The sequence below is a fragment of the Peromyscus californicus genome, unplaced genomic scaffold (assembly GCF_007827085.1).
Source record: "Peromyscus californicus insignis strain IS unplaced genomic scaffold, ASM782708v3 Scaffold_10__1_contigs__length_136768540, whole genome shotgun sequence".
NCBI classification, from domain to species: Eukaryota; Metazoa; Chordata; class Mammalia; order Rodentia; family Cricetidae; genus Peromyscus; species Peromyscus californicus.
This window is the reverse complement of record NW_026294391.1, coordinates 125,989,626-126,008,703: the sequence shown is the minus strand read 5'-3', so window position 1 is coordinate 126,008,703 and position 19,078 is coordinate 125,989,626.

Below are 19,078 nucleotides of genomic sequence, written 5' to 3'. Positions count from 1 at the left end.
GAGGGCTTTCATATGAAAAGTAGGCTTTTATGTTGAGAATCATTCCACCACTCCTTGTTTCCTGTAACCCATATGTCTCCCTTTAAAACAGAATGGAGAAAAGTGGTAAGCCTCTTCAAGAGTGCTAGCCACAGTATCTGGTGCAATGTGTAGAGTATCTCTATACCTAAATTATTCGAGATAGAATCACTTGTTGAATCCTCAGCGAAGTAGTACTAGAAAGATCCTGCCAGAAATTTCACCCTAACTAGAGTTTTAGGACATGGTTATGGTTGGGATTTTACATGTCTTTCAAACTACTATATTAAAGACTTCATATTCAGGTGAAGGTGTTATTGGAAGAAACCTCTAGTAGAAGGAAATGAGATCATCAAGTCAGAGGGGACATAGCCTTGAGGTAGGTATTGGGTCCCTGACCCCTCTTCTTTTGATCTGTATTTCCTAGTTGCCACAAAATGAGCAGTTTTACTCTGCCTCATATTTCTGCCATAGTATGCTGCCTCATTGCATGCCTGTAAGCAACCATTCCCAATTCATCATAGACTGAGGCCACTGAAACGTGGTTCTAAATAAAGTTTTTCTACTTTAAGTTACTTTCTCTCAAGAATTTTATCACAAAATTGATTTATGTGACTAGAAGTATGTGTTCTGAGAAATGTATTGTTAGGTGACTCTGTCATTGGAGGATCATAAAAAAGAACACAATACAAATTGAGATTGCAATGGTGTCCCCAGGTGATACAATGTTATGGAACCAGCCAAAAGATGGTGGCATATAATTTAACAGATGTCTTATATAGTGCATTGTGGCAGGGTTCTGTGCTGTGGTTTTCTTTGGGGGAGGGGGCCAGGTAGGCCCAGAGTCAAACCACATAGACTCTGGGAGAATGTTGAAAAACCAAGCTCAGTTTATTCAGGAAGAGGCAAGTCTTATATACCTTTCACCCCACCCTGGGGGGAGGTCTGATGAATATGCATCTGCTGGTGTGACATGGCTGCCTCTCATTGGTCCAGGTCATCTCCAGATCATGTTTCAGCTGCTGTTGCTAAGGCCCTTAGGCAAAACCCAGGTTGGCTATCAGAAAGTATCCTTTTTACTTGTTTGGCCCACTGGCTCTGAATCCTGTTAGGGATGAGTCAGTCCACAGTGCATGACTGTGCAGCTCAAGTGGAATTCCTGCAAAAGCAAGTCAAATCATGAAGATTGTAAGCAGGCAGAGTGGTTTAGAATCAGTGTTATAGATGCAAAGGAAAGCTGGAATCTCCTTTGCTGGAATGCCCACTGTATCTGATGACAACAATTATGACTATACCCAGACAGTATTTGCTGTTTTCAGTGCTGTAGAAAATAACACTTGGCCCCAAGACAAAAGATCTGAAATTTAATTCCTTTGCCTAGTTCATGTATGTGAGTACAGTCTAGCCTGTTATTGTCATTGGGTCAGGCTCAGTACTGTTGACCATTTTATGTTTTAATTTAAAATCTCTGATGGTTACATTGAAACTCAGGATTTTAATTGTAGGGATACTCTGCAATCTTAGTGGTCTGTCAGTAACTAGAAACATCTAGAGTGTCAAGCCATCTAGAATTGTTTACTTTGATGCAATTAACAAAATTGATAACAAAACTAGCATGTGTTGTAATATTTTCCAGAAAAGCTAACAATCTATAGGAGTTACCACACTTGTTCATAATAAGTAATTTTTGTTAGAAGAATCAGGTGGTATGCAGTTTAATACAAGCACATTCTTCCTTAGCGGACATTTTCCTCTCTGCTGGGAGTAATTCAGAGTTCAGTTTAGCCTAACCACACCTGACCCAAGGTAATATGATGGAGTATAAACAGAACCTTCTTTTCCCCAACTTGTAGAAAATTGGAAGTATGTGCATTTTGTTTGCAATCCTGACTTCACTTTCTCTTTCTCTCCTTCTATTTACCAGTGTTTCCACTGCCTTGTTTAGGACTCAGAAGATTAGTATGTAGCTATCTAAAAATATTATGCTTCAGATAAATCATGAAAAATACTGATTAGTACATGCAGGATATTAACACATTCAGTATAACTTGTCTGTTTCTGCTTTTGCAGTAAGGACTAGGCCACATGAATTGAAAATCTGTGGGTTTTTCTCCTTTTTCTGTGATACTTCTGGAATGTTTTTCACTTAGAAAAATTCAGAGTTGAAGAATCAATCTTGTTTTCTTTGTTATATGTATGTCATCTTAAAGAATGCTTCTCTTGGCAGGCTTACTGTAGTCTGATGATTTTGCTCTGGGAGTTTTGGGCTTTTGAATCTAGATTTGAATTTGCAATCTTTGTATTACTTGTTTTTAAATTCAGTATTATCCATGATTCTCCACAGCAGAAGCTTTCTTTCTCATAATGCTCTGCCACTATAAACTATCCTTTAATGGGAGTAATGGCATCATAGAAGCTTTCTGAGTCTTAGTTTCTATATCTGGAAAGAAGGCTGGCTAGATGAAAGTCTCCAGGACACTGGAGCATTGACACTACCTGTCATGTCCCTCAGCCATACAGCAGATTATACTCCATTTCTGTGTCACTTTTTTCCCTTAGAAGAAGCAACTTGGGACTCTAGCTAGAGTTTTCCTGCCTGGCCCACAGTCAGGACAAATCTCTCTCACCTGCCAGTCCCACAGCCACTCAAACCCGACCAAGTAAACACAGAGACTTATATTGGTTACAAACTGTATGGCCGTGGCAGGCTTCTTGCTAACTGTTCTTACAGCTTAAATTAATCCATTTCCATTAATCTATACCTTGCCACATGGCTCGTGGCTTACCGGCATCTTCACATGCTGTTTGTCATCATGGCAGCTGGCAGTGTCTCTCTGACTCAGCCTTCCACTTCCCAGCTTTATTCTCCTCCTTGTCCCGCCTATACGTCCTGCCTAGCCAATGGCCAATCAGTGTTTTATTTATTGACCAATCAGAGCAACACATTTGACATACAGACCATCCCACAGCATGGGACCTGGGTTATTTCATTGCTGTACTTGCTAGAGTATTATGACAAAATGCTTCTTAAAACAACTGGACTAATATTGTTAGCATCAGGGCAGGGAATATAGATCAGTGGTAGAGTACTTGCTTAGCATATGTAAGACCCTGTATTTGATCACCAGGATTGTGAAAAGACGTAGATGTCAAATGTCTAGTTGAACAGTCATGTACTTACATTGCTTTTTTCTATAACCACTCTGTGAAATAGGTTTTTTTTTCCCTCTCATCACTTGCTCTCATCAATGACTTTCTGCTTTGTTCCTTTGTTTGTTTAAAGCTAAATTTCTCTTTCTGCTTTGGCCTTTTCTCCTGGTTCATTGAGCTTAACATTGTAGATCTATTTCCCTCTTTAGGCATTTGTCCAGGTTCCACCTTGGATAGGGCTCAGGGTCAGTGCATTCTACCGAGTTTTGTTGTTGCTGTTGCTCTTAAGACCTGGGAGAAGAATGAGGACAAGTTGCTGAGTAATGCAGTTGATAACCATTATTATGTCCAGAATAGCTTGTGTTTAATATTCTCCACTTTTGACCAATCCATGACAATAGCTCAATTATTGGAGAATTGGACTGGAAGACACTACTAATTTCTCTTCCACTTATCTCCATTGTGTGGCTGGTGAATCATTTTCTTGCTTTAGATTTTTATGAGTATGACTTTGTGTTCAATATTCTACACTGCATTGCATTTTTCATCAAGGTTTTATTCATTAACATTTTATTTTTTATTATTTACTATTCTATAAGCTTTTCAAAGAGGCCTGGATTACCTGATGCCTTTTTTTCTCTTCTGACCTTTTCAGTATTTGTCTCTGTGAATCTGCTTCTGTATAATATACAGAAGATAGTACTTTTATTATATTGTTAGGAGAAGTTTAAAGAGATTCTACCCATGAAAATATCTAATATGGTAGACTTCATTACATGAACAATTTTGTCCTTCCTCCATCTTCCTCCTTACTCTGTATTTTTTTAACTACACCAAAAAAGTATTATAGAGATGTTTTTGCAGTTCCATAAAATATGTGTTTTTGTTGAAACAAAAAAAAAAACCTTTCTTTAACATACATTTCTTGAATACTTATGAAAGCTTGTCAAGCTATGGAAATAAAACTTGATCACATCCTAAAATTTATATTATGTTACTGGTTTTTACTGGTCACAATACTGCATTAATAGGTTCTTAATGGCTTACATAAACATGGTAAACATCCATTAATAATTATTTACCTGTATTTTTGTTAGATACTTTCAATTATGTTCTCTTATGTTTGTGGACTGGAGTAAATGACCACTTTTCCTTCTGCTCATGATTTCTCAAGCAAATACCATCTGAAAGTAAGCCATTGTAGATTTGGACTTCAGCATGTGGGCCATTTATTGATGCTTATCTTATTCACAGCATTTCTTAGGTGCTGCAGTCTCTTTTGTATTTCTCTACTTGTTTTTCCAAGGAATCTTCTTAACCTTTGTTATCTATAGCTCCAAATACTTATCTCTGGTCTACTTATTGCTTCAATTTGCAATCACAATTACTTCTTCCGTTCAGAACTGTCCACAGTTCTCATTATCTGTGGAATCATAGTCCCCTTTTAGTGCCAGAAAACCCAAAAAGCAGTGCAATAAAGAATGTGTAACTAATTGAACATATACCTACCTAATTCTGTGCTTCTTCATCTACATTTTTTCAAATTGTTTTACATCTATCTTTGTATAATTCTTTCTGTGTGTGTTTTTTTTTCCCATGAAGTGACCAAAATTTTGTATTAGGAGGGACTGTGTGTAAATTACAGGATACAATGCTCAGAAACCTACTGGGCATGATTGATAACAAAATACACTAGACTAGTATAAATTAGACTAAACACCTGCAATCCCAGCACTTGAGGCCGCAAGTTGAAGGCCTATCTGGGCTACATAAAAACACACTTTGCATTAAAAACTAAAAACAGCAAAACCCCAAGAATATTGAGACTGTGCATTTATATAGGTTATTATGGAACTTCAGAAGTCATAATCTCATGACTATACTTTTGAACCATTCTAATCGGTATAAAATGTATTTGAATATTGAGCCAAATTCTACTGTCTTAGCATTTTTTATTATGTGAATTGAGATTGTGATCTTTTCTTTTTTGTTTTAAAGACAGGGTTTCTCTGTGTAATAGCCCTGTCTGTCCTGGAACTCACTCTTTAGACCAAGCTGGCCTCGAACATAAGCGATCTGTCTGCTTCTGCCTCCCAAGGACTGGAATTAAAGATGTGTGCTACCACACACAGCTGTGAATTAGGGCTGTATTTCATCTGTTTTAAACAGTATTGTTCTTTTCCACATAATGTTTCTTAAAATTAGTAAAGGCCTAAATATTTTTCCTGATAAGACTCTTCCCAAAACAACCTTATTTTGCCAGGTGGTGGTGGCGCATACCTTTAATCCCAGCACTTGGGAGGCAGAGGCAGGTGGATCTCTCTGAGTTCAAGGCCAGCCTGGGCTACAGAGTGAGTTCCAGGAAAGGTGCAAAGCTACACAGAGAAACCCTGTCTTGAAAAACCAAAATAAATAAATAAATAAATAATAAATCAATAGATCAATAAAATCAACAATAATAAACCTTATTTATTCTGTTACCAAGTTTTCCAGATTCTTTTATTCTCCTCACCATTAACCTTTAGATGTAACCTGGCTTGACAATATTATCTCAAAATGAGACATTAAGAAGTGGCATATTAGTTATGGCCCGTGCCTGATGGAATAGACAGTGTCACCTAATTTATTATTTTTAATATATATCTGATATAACTAAAAGTCATCCACTGCTTAAAATCTAAACACACTTGTGACATGGTGTGAACTTGCAAAATAAAAATAAAATAAACAAAGAAATTAACTACATTTATCAAACAAGCTACTGAGTAGTCAAACCTCATTCACCCTTAACTTATGCAATACTTCTGCTGGTTTTGTTACATTTGTTCCAGATATTGGGTTGGTTCACTTTTAAATACAATAATTTTCACCTTGTTAAATTTACTGCTCTATCTTTTCAGTCCATTGAGATAATTTTTGATCTCCTGTGGTTCATGTGTTATTATATGGATTAAAAAGAGTATATTCTCAAAGTATGCTGCCATATTTCACACTTGGAACTTGTAAAAATCTTCTTAAACATTGCTTACCTTGAGGATTAGGCTCTTTTAAAAAGTTCAGTGCTTTTCTACTTATACACAACCTTCCACTGTATCCAAAATATAAAAAAGAGAGGGAGAGAGTAGCATTCATAAATTCACCGTCAATTTCTCTTCACAAAGAAGAGAAATGTGTTATGCATATAGCTAACGTGCAAAGGAATGATTTCATATTCAGGAACCAGATCCAGTTAGTTTGAATTTCAGCCTTTTTGTTCTTTTGGACCACTGGATTATTAATTCTTTGATATTTCATCGAAAAAGTGTGTCGCTGGATACTGGTTTGTCAGGATAGTGAAGAGGATTATGTGATATAATAAATGTAGAAGTGCTTGGTTAAAATCCAGAGCTTGAACTTATGCTCAGTATGATTTATAGTGAAATAAACAGGCTTTTGTATTTTTTTTTCAAGACAGGGTTTCTCTGTGTATCTTTGTGCCTTTCCTGGAACTCACTTTGTAGTCCAGGCTGGCCTCGAACTCAAAGAGATCCGCCTGCCTCTGCCTCCCAAGTGCTAGGATTAAAGACATGTGCCACCACTGCCTGCCCAGGCTTTTGTATTTTTAGAGTCATGATTCTGTCACAACTTCCATCAAACACAGAGATTCCTCTTTCTGTTATTGACACTTAAATCCTATCTAAACACTGTAGTTTCTTTCTAACCAAGTGATAAGCAAATATCCAGGAAAAATCCATTTCATTTACTCTTTTTTGTTTCTTGGGCTGAACATAATGTTTATTTTTAATTAAATGAACCAGTGCTAGAGAAGAGCAGATATGGGATTAGAGTGTATTTCTTGCTAAAAGACAAAATTCTAAACAGTCTTATTAAATAAGAAACACAGAGCCAAATACAGAGGTAATAGCCAAAGAGATAAGAGAGCCACAACTACCTTATCTTACCACCTCACTGCAGCCTTTCTTTCCCCACAGAGAGCTTCCTGTCTGACTTGTGTTTTTATTGCCTTTCTGTTCTGCCTTCTCATTGGCTCTAAGTCCAGCCACATGACTTCCTTATCACTGCCTGTCTATACAGACCCTCAGGTCTCTATGGTTGTTGGTACTGGGATTAAAGGCTCGTGTCACCACGCTTGGCTGTGTCCTTGACCACACATAGACTCTGCCTGCCATGTGATCCAATTAAGAGCATGTGCTACCACAGCCGGACTTCTGTTTATGACTCGCTATGTGACCTTGCTGTGTGACCTCTGATCCCCAGGCAAACTTTATTTATTAACATACAAATAAAATCACATTTCAGCACAATTAAAATATCATCACGGAGTTTTGCTATATGGATAACTAAATGTGAAAGCCAAGGCTAAAAGAATACTTATTAGAGTGATTCCTAGTTGGTGTGCACTTAATTTATCTCCTAACACATCTCTCATTTCTCTCTTATGCTTAACAAAGGTGCCTTTGTACTGGAAGTGAAGAGAAGCTTGCTTAGGTCAATTTTATCTGAAAATGGGATTCCTGGCCCTCAGCACTCACTTGCAGATTTAGATGATTTCATTGAGAACAATGGTAAAAGAGATCTTAAAATGCCTGCTCTGATTTTGAGATAGTGCCCATCAGCCTCATAGGGTTTTGGGTATTTCTTGACTTCCTACTTGTAAATATGTAGCTAAGCAAGCTTTGGTAAACCTGTGTAGCTTACAGATAATCGCAAGGTCCTGGATACAACTTTTAAACACTGTTTTAACTCTGAGCCTCCACTTTTTTATTTGTGCAATGTAGATAATCATGGTGCCTACTTTTAAGGCTTGTTGTAGTAGTTACAGTAATAAGATGGTATCTCATACTGGCCCAATAAATATTAGTTATCATCACTATTATTACTTTACATAACTATCTGCTTCCACTATTTGAAAGCTGCATCCTTCAAATAAAGTACATGAATATGACGATCATCTTGTTTAAAACACATTACTTATTACTTCTCTCTTTATGAGAGAATCAGTTCTAAAATAAATTAATAGAAGTAAATCTTTATTTAGGAAAGATTCACTTGGCAGCAATATAACAGTGATATAGGACTAGAGAGAGGCTGAAACACAATTTTTATGGCATTCATGGTATCGTTTATTTTGAAAGAGACAGTAGGAATAACAAGGGGGTGGGTAGGAATACAAGAGTTATTTAGGTAAGCAAGGTAGAGATAACTATTTGGACTGAAGAGGTCCAAACTGAATGAATTTTTGAGCTCAGATGATCAGGACAAACCAGTGGGAAATATGAAAAATGCTAGAATAAGAGCAGTTTGATGATCAATGCACATATACTAAGTAATTTCAGGAAGTGACCTGGTATGATATGTGTACACTGATGCCTTCTATAAAGAGTGTAGATAAAATACTGCAGGGAACTTCATATATAACTTTGGAGATTACCTATATTTGGGGATGGCTTGATAATGCTGATGGATTTTGAGATGTTAATGAGAAGGTACCAGGGACTTCTGCATCCAGATCACTAAGAGAAGTGTATACAAAAGAAAAATATTGTATAATATGGAGATCCCAAAAGATTAATATATCTAGATAGGGAAAATGATAAGATTCATGTATGGTGACATCATTGGTGATAAAAAGTGGAGTAATAAAAGTGGCTATTTTAGAACAATACTCTGAATATTAAAAAGTGTGCAACAAAACCTATTTAGCCTCAATTGCTACATATATGAAAAGGACAAAACAATAATGCCCATTCTATATGTTTGTTTGTGTATAGAAGGAAGCAATATTAGTCTTTTTAAATTCATATATATATATATATATATATATATATATATATATATATATATATGTAACACAACATATACATATATAGGCATTTTTTTTCTCAGAGTTAGTGTTTAGTTGTGACTCAGTGGGCTATGGCTTTTAGACATCAGGCTAATAATAGATCCTAGTGTTCCAGAAATAGCACTTTTGTGGTTTGTGGCATCGGCAGTCTTTTCTACATTAGTTGAACATGTCAGAGAAAGAGAGAGAAAAGTCCATTAGTGCTATTAGTAGAGATATGCCAAATTAATATATGCAGAGACAAAAATGACTCTTTTCTAAAGTTTCAGTGGTTTTCTAAGGCTCTGTTTAACCTGTTATAAATACTTCTCTATTTGTTCAGTGGGAAACCTAAAAAAGACTTTCACTGATAAGTCATGATTCTCCTTGTTCAGGTTCTTCCTGTGTATTTCCCATGTTGGGATATGACAGAGGTGCACACATATTTTAGTAAAATATTTATGATTCATGTTCATTTCAGTATTCCATTCCTCTTCTGTATGAATATTGTATTAATGAAAACGAGTTCACTAATCAGGACCTGCATATGAAGACCTGTAGATAAGTTTTGATTCAATTTTGGGGTTTTGACACAGTAATCATACCACAGGGCATATCCAGCCAAAGCACAGAACATCAGTGGTAATATTTAAAAAAAATTACATGTAAAATAGTTTTAAATACACTGCTTTATATGTTCCTTATTGCTAATCTATGAATTGGTTTAAAAATAAATACTTAATGGCATAACAAAAATGCTTCACAGTATATCTCATAGTTTCTACGTATCTATCGATCCCTATAATACTTACAGCATTTCTGAGGAGGTGGTACTGTGTCACACTTACTTTGCAACTTGGTCAAGTGAAGTACAAAAATTCAAGTATTTTGTTTAACATCACTCAGATAGTTAGTGGGAGAACTAAACTTTGAGACAAGGCTAGCTGGCTTTAGAGAGCTTGCTGGATCAGTTTGCTTTGTTATTACACCTTCCACTCCACTTTTTAGAGGTGGCCCTGCACCCCTGTGGTTAAAATGGAAGAGATTTTGTGTCACCTGGTTAGCACAAGTGAAGTCACTCCTATTGACTTGACCTGAGTAGGTGGGAAGCAAGCTGAAGTAGATTTATAATTAAGACACTGAGCTTCTAAGGGGCTTGTGCCTGGAGTCTACTTCCTTTGAGCATGTCCTCAGTTAGAAGGCATATGCTAAGGGAAGAAAAACATAGGGAAGTAAGAAATGGAGGGTGAGTGTATGAAAGTGGTGGGAGTGGGAAGGGAGAGAAGGAGCTAAGTTTAGAGGTAGAGAGGATAAGAAATGAGGGGAGTGGAAAGAAGAGCTTTGGGAGGTGAGGTAGCAGGCAGGCAAAGAGAGAGTCTGGAGGAAAGGAAATGGAAGTACTATGCTGGAGCCATGAGAGGTGTGAAGGGATTAGAGAGGATATTCAAACTAAGACAGGAGAGGGAACATGAAAGTGGGGAGGTGAGAAGAGAGGGGAAGGGGAGGATATGGGAAGACATGGAGTGTAACATGAATCTTAAAAGGTCTTATTAATAAATACAAACCCGGAACCAGGTTTTGGGATGAATGCCGAAAGATCAGAGAAACAGAACGAACCATAGCTAACCTCACCTCGCTAAGTCCTCAGCTGATCTCGTTTTCTCGAACAGGAAGCCTCTGTGTCCTCATCTGAATGGATCTCAGCTGAACTGCTGCTCTAAAGCCTAAAAGCTTAACAGACTCTAGTTCCTGGTCCTCATGCTTAATATAACTTTTTGCTTCCTGTCAACACTTCCTGGGATTAAAGGCATGTGTTACCATGCCTAGCTGGTTCCAGGGTGGCTTTGGACTCATGGAGATCCGAATGGATCTCTGCCTTAGGAATGCTGGGATTAAAGGTATGTGTGCCACCATTTTCTGGCCTCTATGTCTATCTATTGGTTGTTCTGTTCTCTAACCCCAGATAAGTTTATTAGGGTGCACAATATATTGGGGAACACAATATCACCACAATGGAGGGACGATAGAAGAAAAGAGTTGTAGGGGAGGTAAGAAATGATTGTAAAGGGAAGGAAATTGTAGAAAAGGTAAAGGAATGAAAAGACATAGGAAAGGGAAGTGGAGGTGGAAAGGGAAAAAGTAGAAAGGAAATGGAAGAATCAGTGCAACCAGGTATTTTTCAAATTTATGGCCTTTTGTTATCAATTGCTGTTCAAGCATATCTGTATATGATGTATATGTATGTATATATGTGTATGTATATATACATTCCTAAATATAACCTGTTCAGTTACCTGTCTCCCTTTCCCTCTCCTTCCCCTACTCTTTCCTCTTACCCCCATCTATTTTTTATCCACTCTAAAACTTTCATCCTCCATTCTTCATTCATTTCACTTCTCTCTTCTACTGCCCTCTCTTTTCTTCCACTCCCCAGTTCTTCTACCTTCTGATTCCCTCCATTCCTTCTACCATCCCTAATGCCTTCATCCACTTCCTGTTCTTTCTTCTATTCTTCCTCCCTTTTCTTTCCCCTACCCTTTTCTCCCTGCTTCATCTCTCTTGACTTGCCCCATTTCCTATCTTCTGTCCTGTACTTCTCTCCTCTTTTTGCCTCTTCATTCTTCTGTTACCATCCCTTTCACCCTCAACATTTCCTTATCTATCCTTTATTTCCATCAAGTACTCACTTCTCTGCTCCTTGCATCTCAATACACCTCTCTCTGTTTCTTTACTCTATTCTGTACTTACCTCTGCCTTACCCTCATCTCTTCCATATCCCTTACTCCTTCACCTTTACTTCTTCCCTCCCTTATCCTTCCTTCTCCATCTCACCCTCCCATATCCTACCCCCTACTTTACCATTTGCTTCTCCGCTTTCCTTTCTATTACTCCCAGGCTTGACCCATTACTCTCCACTTCTTTCTCACCTTCTCTTCTCTCTAACATGCCCTCTTATTTCCTCTCCTCACATTCTGCCCTTCTTCATTACTCTCCTCCTGTCTTCTACTCCCCTTTCCTGCCATCAAATCCTCTCCTCTCCCTCCTCATCTCCTTTGCCCTTCCTGTTCTCTCTTCTTACTGTTCTAATACCTCAACCCTCCTTTCAACTTTCCATCTTCTGCTCCATTCTCTTCTTTACCTACTTCACCTCTCCTTTAAACTCCCCTACCCCCATCTCCCCTCTTTTCTTCTCCTCAGACTCCCATGATCTTCACCACTCTCTTCCCCTTCTCTCTCCCTCTTATCCCCTTCTCCAACCTCTTCAATTAACTTTTCTTTTTTATCCATCCTCCTTTCACATTCTACCTTCTCTCGTGCCCTAATCTTAGACCCACTCTTTCCCCTTCCTCTCTCCTTCCCATTTATTGTCCCTATTATCTCCTCTCCCTTCGACTCTCCATCCTCTCTTCCACCCTCAACACCAATAACACTCTACTTTCAACTACTTCTCAATTAACCTTTCTTCTCTTCCTTGCTCCTCTGGTCTTCTATTTCATATTATCGATATTTCCCTTTCATTCCCCACTTACCCTGTTCTCTCTGCCACTTTCCTCTCTTCAGCTCCTCTCACCCCCTTCCCCTTTTATCTTCCCATGTTCTATTATACTTTCTATGTACATTTTCTCCTCTCCTCTCAAGTCCTAGTTTCTTATATTCTTGGTCCCCTCCTCTCTTTTTCTACTGCCTGTACCCATCCTCACCTCTCTTCACTCTCCTTCCCTTCCCTTCCATTCCCACTATTTTCCCTTTCTTTCTCAGTTGTTTCCCAATCCTTTATTCTCTTGGCCTTCTCTACATCTTCCTTTCTCTACTTCCATTTATATTTCCTCCTCCCTTCAGCTTCTACTTCATTCTTCCTCCCATTTTTAATCCTCATTACTCCCTTCCAATTCCCTTCCCTACTTTCTCCTTTCCCTTATCTTTTTCTCTCTATTCTTTCCCCCACCCCTTCCTCTCCTTTCCCCTCCTCTAGTCCCCCACTTTCCTTTCCTCTTTCCCCCTTGTCTTCTCTCTGCCATGCTCTCCACTCGGCTTCCCCTTCCCTCCATTTTTTCCCTCACTATACTTTATTCCTCTTTTCTCCTCCTCCCCCTCCCCATTCTCCTTACCCCATACTCATTTAATCTTTATTCTGTTCTCCTTTCCCCTTTTTCCTTTGTATCTTTCTTTTTTCTCTTTGTTTTTCTGCTCCCTTCTATTCTTGAAAGTCCCTCTTTCTCTTTGCTCCATTTCCTTCTTCTTCTCCTCTATTTTTCTTCTCCCCTGGCTTTCTCCTTCTCCTGTTCTCATATCTTGTTTTCTTCCCCAGATTTATTCTCTCTACCAGCCAGCCCCACCTATTTATTCCTCTACCTTGTTATTGGCTGTTAAGCTCTTTATTAGCCCAATCCGCTGTTTTAGGCAGGCAAAGTTACAAAGCTTCACAGAGTTAAACAAATGGACCATAAAAGAATGCAACATATCTTTACATTATTAAACAAATATTCCACAGCATAACTGAATGTAACATCTTAAACTAATATTCCACAATACTTTTCATGCCCTAGAAATAATTTAGAAAATTATGCAAGCTACTTGGCATTGAAAAATTTTCTAGCTTATTTCCAGTTTGATTTCTCTAGGGTCTTATTATTTAGTTGTGGTGAACAACCAAGAGAAGTGGCAAAGTCCTGTATTGCTCTGTTGATTTAGTATTGATTATAATTTTAAATGTATTTTCACATACTATTATATTAATATTATTATGATATATTAAGGATATTCTAATACATGTTTATTGTGATTGTTAAATGGTGGAAAAAGATGTGAGGATGATCCTAGCATACTTTCTGTGAGTTAAGTAACCACTCACAAATCTTACTTATTGCTTTTGTTACTGTATTAATGCTAGTACTCTTAGTAGTACTATATTAGTAACTCAGTAAAAAGTACACCTTTCACTTGTTTAAATCAAAAGGATGGTATTCATGGACATTTTAATGGATAAATAATTTGACCATATCACATAGGAAGACAGAGAGAATTTTTTAAAAATGTATTGGGTTTTAACAATTTTAGTAAACAATTTCAGTAAATTCAGTGACTCAAGTCAAACAAATAAATGGTTGTATGATAAATTTATAATTCTCTCTGGTTAATTTGGCTATATGAATTAATTTGTATGCTACTTATTACTATTCATTTATTTAACCTCATGCAAATCTTCCCAAAGTAGGGATGTTTATATTCACACAGTTGTTGCCTCAAAAATAATGACGAAAAATGGGAGAAAAAATAGAGTTGAATGGTTTCAATTAATTATTTTTAAATAGTATTTTAATCTAAAATCAAAATAATGGTTTTTAATCTATTTTGTTCTTTTGATTATAGGTTTTCTTCAATAACTGTTGCAGATCTGAAATTACTGTAATCTGTGTGGATTATAGCACTTTATTTTAGCTATTGGCAAAATACATTTAAATGGTTTATTTTTGGTTTTACTAGGCTAGGTTATCATTTGGAGTTGAATTTAAATACATACAGCAACATTCATTTTGCTTTATCTGGATCAAATATGCTTTCATTTGATGCAATTGACATTTATTTCTAATATAGGATCCGTGTATCATGGAAACTCACCTTAGCAATATAAATTAGTACTGTTAGTCTTAACTAACTTTCAAGGGTTATGTGTCTATAATGAACTTTTTGTGGATAATAAAACAAGTCAATTTATTAAATTTCATAAAGAATTTCATGGTATAAACATGTAGGCCAAAATATACAAATCTTAATTTAAAATATAAAATTATTTTTTCTTTGTTACTTTAAAAGTTATTTTACCTTTTGAAATTATAATATATCATTTCCCTCTTCCCTTTTATCTTTCTAAACCATCTTAAATACCCCTCCTTGCTTCCTTTCAAATTTCTGATCTTTTTATATATGTGTGTGCTTGTGAGTATGCTTATGTATTTTTTCTAAATATATAAATACAACATACTCAATCTGTATGTTATTTTTATATATACTGAAGAATTAGATATCTTTGTAGTTAGTATATTTGCCTTTACTATGTCAGAAATAAATATTGTAATAATGTACATTTTGTTTTAAGTTTTTTTTAAATCTGTTATTTCTGACAATAATTTTGTTATCAAAATTTAACATTTTATATGATGAAAAATGTACTGAGTGAATTTGAATAACATTCAAATTTATTTAACCTAAAGAACTCTTAAAAAAAAAACTCTTAATAGCAGTCAGTGCTAAGGATTAGTATTAATGTATATTGATTACAATTTTTATTAACACTCCTTTTTTTTCTCATTTCCATGTATGAGCCTTGTTAGAAGAAAAAAAAAAGGAAATTGGCTATTAAAGATACCAGAGAAGAGTATGGTGGTAGTGGTGCATTCCTTTAATCCAGGAGGCAAATGGATCTCTCTGAATTCTAGGCCAGCATGGTCTACAAAGCAAGTTCCAAGACAGCCAGGGCTACACAGAGAAACCCTGACTCGAATAAACAAAAAAGAGAAGAAAAAGATACCAGAGAAAAGTGAGTGCTGATTTCTGAACTTCTATTAAATTCCTAGGGTTTATATTGTACAGATCTGTATTGATAAGTTTGATTTACATTAATAAATAAGCAGAATTTATAAAAAAATTATTAAAAATATGAAGGCTTTACCATTAAACACTGAAATAGTTAGAAATAAACAAATATGGGAATTTTATTATTATTAATTTTTGGAACCAAGTTTTTTTAGTTACATAATCTTCAATTTTTTGTATGTGATTTCACCTGAAATATTTTTTTCATTTCCTGAAAATGTTTGGAGGGATATACTTTCAGATAATTTTAATTCATTTCTTTTGAGGCTGGATTTTCCTAATCTTCAATGTTTTTTGGTGTTTGGCAGTAGTTCTGCTTTATTTTTATCAGCATTAGGTGTTCATGGTTGTCATATTTTATGTAGAGTGCAGGATGATACTCTATATTTTTTAATCACAAAATTAATTAGCTTACACAGTAACAGGCTTCCTTATGGCATTTTGGTATATGCTTAACTTTTATTAATCCTTCTTCCACCTCCTCTTCTTGCCCAGCTTCCTGATCCTCATCCTCTCTTAAATTATATCTAGTATTTCCCCTTTTACTTTCATATCACATATACTTTATTACTCTCCTTATTCCCTCTCTCTCGTCAAGTCTCTTTTTCCTCCTCTTATGGATACCATTCTAGTTTTCTGGTGTCTATTATGATAAATCCACGTGAGTCTATTTAATGGGTAATAGGGATTTACTAAAATATAAATTGAGGAAATACACTCATGAATACAGAACGAAGTAGACAGCTGAAGTTGTCCTCTGATCTGACCAGGAGCGAATCCACCTTGCGGGCAAGAGAAGGAGAAGGGACATGCAACCCTTCTCACTCTCCTTTTAAGGGATCAGGAAGCACCACCTCCTTTGGGCCCTATGGGTGGAACAAATACCACTACAGGAGTCCACACACATGCACATTTGTGTGTGGGGTGGGGGAGGAGAGAGATGGGGGAGAACATCCAATGCTTGCCTTTCTGAGACAAACTTTGTAATTTTTCTTTTTTTTTTCTTTTTTTTTTTAGTTTTTTGACAGAAAGTTTTCTCTGTATAGTCCTGGTCCTGGCTCTCCTAAAACTTGCTCTGTAGAGCAGGCTGGTCTCAAACTCACAGAGATCCACCTCCCTCTGCCTCCCAAATGCTGGGAGTAAAGGCTTGTGCCACCATGCCCAGGGTCACTTTTACATTTCATTTTGTATATGCACCACTTTTTTGCATCCATTCATCAGTAGATGGACTTCTAGGCTGATAATATTTCCTTGATACTATGAATAGAGGAGCAATAAACAGGGATGGACAAGAATCTTTATAGTACAATAGAGAGTCCTTTGGATATATGCCCAGAAGTGGTATATTTGGCTCATATGATGGTTCTTTTTAGTGTTTTCAGAAACCTCTGTACTGATTTTGATAATAGTTGCACAAAATTTGAATTGCTGTAGTAAATGTAAACTCATTCTACACTGTAGTCAGTAATTAAGGTTCACTAAATTCTCACAATAGTTCCATAGAGCTTTGATAGCCATCTATTTAAAGATGCTCTATTCTTTAAATAAAAGTGAATATACCAAGAGATACAGAAAATAAATATCCTAATAGTCACTTAGTTGTGTATAGAGTCAAAGTTTATATAAGGTATGAATTGTTGTAGTCACAATGTCATTATTTAATTTACTTGTTTATACTTTGTTAAAGTATACAAAAATATTGCCGTCTCACAAAAAACATCTGATAATGAGTTAATAAAACATTAAATCACACAAATTTTCCCCCATTTTTTGATAAGTGTGAAGTGTCATAGTCCATCTAAAGGATTTACAGTCATTGTATACTAAGAATGTTGTCAGATATAAAATCTAAGTATTATTTTCCCTTCTTTGTCATAATACTGGTGGTAATAGGAATAGTAGATTGAGTAAGTAGGAGGAGAGGAAAAAAATACATTTCCCCCACTGTGATAAAAAATAGGACCCTGCTCTTATTATGATACTAAGAACATATAGCAGAAAAATTACCACCTCCTTTTTTTTCATTTTCTGAGGTTAATTTGGATGGCTTCTTTCAGCTTAATATTGTTTCTCAGTCCTAACTTAATGTTCATGAAGTGAATTTGGTGCTTACCTGAACAGCTTTTGGAAAACATTTATTTAAATCACGTTACTTCCTCTTGAGATGTTTGTCAGAGAGATACCAAAGACTCTTTTTTTTTTTTTTTTTTTTTTTTGGTTTTTTGAGACAGGGTTTCTCTGTGTAGCTTTGCGCCTTTCCTGGAACTCACTTGGTAGTCCAGGCTGGCCTCGAACTCACAGAGATCCGCCTGGCTCTGCCTCCCGAGTGCTGGGATTAAAGGCGTGTGCCACCACCGCCCGGCTGCAAAGACTCTTAAAAGCTGAAATTGATATGAAAGTTTCCCCTGGCTAGATAACTTTTATAATGCATAAGCAACGCAAGCTGCTGAGAGATAAAAACAGATCAATTAACCTTTGAACTGATTTTGATAATGGCTGCACAAAATTTAAATTGCTATAGTAAATGTAGCCTCATTCTATACTGCAATCAGTAATTAAGGTCAGTAATTAAAAGAAAATAAAAACAGCTAAGAACCCTATATGAGCTAAAATATCAACTTGTCAGTCAAAATGTACCCACTAGCACAATAGTAGCACATCTGTCACAAAGACAAAGAATTGCCTACTTGGTTTTGAGGCCTGTTTCACAAAAAGCACAAGGTTTGTATTTATCCTCTTGGTGTTGATACTTGATCAGTTAGGTAGTTCATCTTGTTTCCTAAAATCAAACTGTCTTTTTAAAGATGTGCATTTTCCAGTTCCCATTTCTGTCATCTTTTTTTTTTCATCATCTTAGTGTTCCCTCTATTTTTTCATGTTTTGTGTATAGAATATGTGCATTATTATATGTGAGAACATGTAGTATGGTGCCTGTATGGAAGTCACAGCACAATTTCAGGTGTTGGTCTTCAACTTCTGCCTTTGTTTGTGTCACAGTCTCTTAGTTGTTCACTACTGCATAGGCCAGGATAACTGGCCTGTGATCTTCTAAGGATTCTCTGTCTGAAACTTCCCATCTCACTACAGGAACACTGGAATTATAGATGCAGGATACAATGCCCACAATTATGTGGGTTCATTGTATTCACTCAGGGCCTCATGTTCGCACAGTAAATACTTTACCAGTTAAAATATGTCTGTAGTCCCTATTTCTCTTTTCCCTACTCCTCAGCTTCCTCTGCATTCCTTCCATTTATCATCCTCTTCTTATTCTTCTTTACTCTTTTCAGCAATAGTAAACTAACTTACACTAAAATTACAAGTAGTTTTATTTATCCTTATTATATTACTCGAATGAGTTGAGTATCACCTTGGGTACTATCCAAAAATCTCCAGGGACATGTAAGAATAGATATGTTCTTCATTAACATGCTACTTTTTGAGATTATATTTATTTGACTATAATGAAAATAGAAATATTTGTCAAGTTTA